The sequence below is a fragment of the Arachis hypogaea genome, chromosome 4, assembly GCF_003086295.3.
Source record: "Arachis hypogaea cultivar Tifrunner chromosome 4, arahy.Tifrunner.gnm2.J5K5, whole genome shotgun sequence".
NCBI classification, from domain to species: Eukaryota; Viridiplantae; Streptophyta; class Magnoliopsida; order Fabales; family Fabaceae; genus Arachis; species Arachis hypogaea.
In genome coordinates, this window is record NC_092039.1 from 34834171 (window position 1) to 34837069 (window position 2899).

General features: G+C 39.2%; 1 non-coding gene across 1 annotated transcript; it reads left to right on the forward strand.

The window, feature by feature from the left end:
* Positions 1 to 1531: 1531 nt before the first annotated feature.
* On the forward strand, positions 1532 to 1639 carry LOC112798925 (small nucleolar RNA R71). Its single transcript, XR_003200520.1, has one exon. It is a non-coding gene; the product is annotated as a small nucleolar RNA R71 (small nucleolar RNA).
* Positions 1640 to 2899: the final 1260 nt, after the last annotated feature.

The following is a 2899-nucleotide window of genomic DNA, read 5'->3' on the forward strand; positions in this document are numbered from 1 at the left end:
CTTCATGCTTCCTCTCCATGATGACAGAGGGGTATCCTTGGGCCTTAAACACCAAGGATTCTTCATTCACTTGAATGATCAACTCTCCTCTATCAACATCAATCACAGCCCTTGCTGTGGCTAGGAAGGGTCTGCCAAGGATGATGGATTCATCCATGCACTTTCCAGTCTCTAGGACTATGAAATCAGTAGGGATGTAATGGTCTTCAACTTTTACCAGAACATCCTCTACATGTCCATGGGCTTGTTTTCTTGAGTTGTCTGCCATCTCTAGTGAGATTTTTGCAGCTTGCACCTCAGAGATCCCTAACTTCTCCATTACAGAGAGAGGCATGAGGTTTACACTTGACCCTAAGTCACACAAGGCCTTCTTGAAGGTCATGGTGCCCATGGTACAAGGTATTGAAAACTTCCCAGGGTCCTGTCTCTTTTGAGGCAGTTTCTGCCTAGACAAGTCATTCAGTTCTTTGGTGAGCAAAGGGGATTCATCCTCCTAAGTCTCATTTCCAAATAACTTGTCATTCAGCTTCATGATTGCTCCAAGGTATTTAGCAACTTGCTCTTCAGTGACAAACTCATCCTCTTCAGAGGAAGAATACTCATCAGAGCTCATGAATGGCAGAAGTAAGTCCAATGGAATCTCTATGGTCTCAGTTTGAGCCTCAGATTCCCATGGTTCCTCAGTGGGGAACTCATTGGAGGCCAGTGGACGTCCAGTGAGGCCTTCCTCAGTGGCGTTCACTGCCTCTTCTTCCTCCCAAAATTCGGCCATGTTGATGGCCTTGCACTCTCCTTTTGGATTTTCTTCTGTATTGCTTGGAAGAGTACTAGGAGGGAGTTCAGTAATTTTCTTGCTCAGCTGACCCACTTGTCCTTCCAAATTTCTGATGGAAGACCTTGTTTCAGTCATGAAACTTTGAGTGGTTTTGATCAGATCAGAGACCATGGTTGCTAAGTCAGAGTTATTCTGCTTGGAACTCTCTATCTGATGCTGCGAAGATGATGGAAAAGGCTTGCTATTGCTAAACCTGTTTCTTCCACCATTATTATTATTGAAACCTTGTTGAGGTCTCTGTTGATCCTTCCATGAAAAATTTGGATGATTTCTCCATGAAGGATTATAGGTGTTTCCATAGGGTTCTCCCATGTAATTCACCTCTTCCATTGAAGGGTTCTCAGGATCATAAGCTTCTTCCTCAGATGAAGCTTCCTTAGTACTGCTTGGTGCATTTTGCATTCCAGACAGACTTTGAAAAATCATATTGACTTGTTGAGTCAATATTTTGTTCTGAGCCAATATGGCATTCAGAGTGTCAATCTCAAGAACTCCTTTCTTCTGACTAGTCCCATTGTTCACAGGATTTCTTTCAGAAGTGTACATGAATTGGTTATTTGCAACCATTTCAATCAGTTCTTGAGCTTCAGTAGGCGTCTTCTTCAGATGAAGAGATCCTCCAGAAGAGCTATCCAAAGACATCTTGGACAGTTCAGAGAGACCATCATAGAAAATACCTATGATGCTCCATTCAGAAAGCATGTCAGAGGGACATTTTCTGATTAATTGTTTGTATCTTTCCCAAGCTTCATAGAGGGATTCTCCTTCCTTCTGTCTGAAGGTTTGGACTTCCACTCTAAGCTTACTCAATTTTTGAGGTGGAAAGAACTTTGCCAAGAAGGCATTGACTAGCTTTTCCCAAGAGTCCAGACTTTCTTTAGGTTGAGAGTCCAACCATGTTCTAGCTCTGTCTCTTACAGCAAAAGGGAATAGCATAAGTCTGTAGACCTCAGGGTCAACCCCATTAGTCTTGACTGTGTCACAGATTTGCAAGAATTCAGCTAAAAACTGATGAGGATCTTCCAATGGAAGTCCATGGAACTTGCAATTCTGTTGCATTAGAGAAACTAACTGAGGCTTAAGCTCAAAGTTGTTTGCTCTAATGGCAGGGATAGAGATGCTTCTCCCATAGAAGTCGGGAGTAGGTGCAGTAAAGTCACCCAGCACCTTCCTTGCATTGTTGGCATTGTTGTTGTTTTCGGCTGCCATGTGTTCTTCTTCTTTGAAGAATTCATTCAGGTCCTTTAAAGAGAGTTGTGCTTTGGCTTCTCTTAGCTTTCTTTTCAAGGTCCTTTCAGGTTCAGGGTCAGCTTCAACAAGAATGCTTTTGTCTTTGCTCCTGCTCATAAGAAAGAGAAGAGAACAAGAAAATGTGGAATCCTCTATGTCACAGTATAGAGATTCCTTAAAGTGTCAGAGGAAAAGAAGGGTAGAAGACAGAAGTAGAAAATTCGAACTTAGCAAAGAAGATGGAGTTCGAATTTTGCATTAAGGGATAGTGTTAGTCCATAAATAGAAGGATGTGAGAAGGAGGGAAGTGATTTTTCAAAAATTAAGTAAAAAAAAAAATTTGAAAACATTTTGAAAAACACTAATTAATTTTCGAAAACCAAGAATGGGAAAGAGATCAAGTGATTTTTGAAAAAGATTTTGAAATTAGAAATCAAAAAGATTTGATTGGAAACTTGTTTTGAAAAAGATGTGGTTAAGAAGATATGATTAGTTTTTAAAAAGATGTGATTGAGAAGATATGATTTGAAAAACATTTTAAAAAGATTTGATTTTGAAAATTAAAAACTTGACTAACAAGAAAAGATATGATTCAAACATTAAACCTTTCTCAACAGAAAAGGCAACATACTTGAAATGTTGAATCAAATCATTAATTGATAGTAAGTATCTTTGAAAAAGGAAAGAAATTGATTTTGAAAAAGATTTGATTGAAAAATTGATTTGAAAAAGATTTGATTTTGAAAAACTTTGAAAACTTGAAAAAAAAATCTGCATTGAAAACAAAATCTTCCCCCTTTAGCCATCCTGGCGTTAAACGCCCAGAATGGTGCA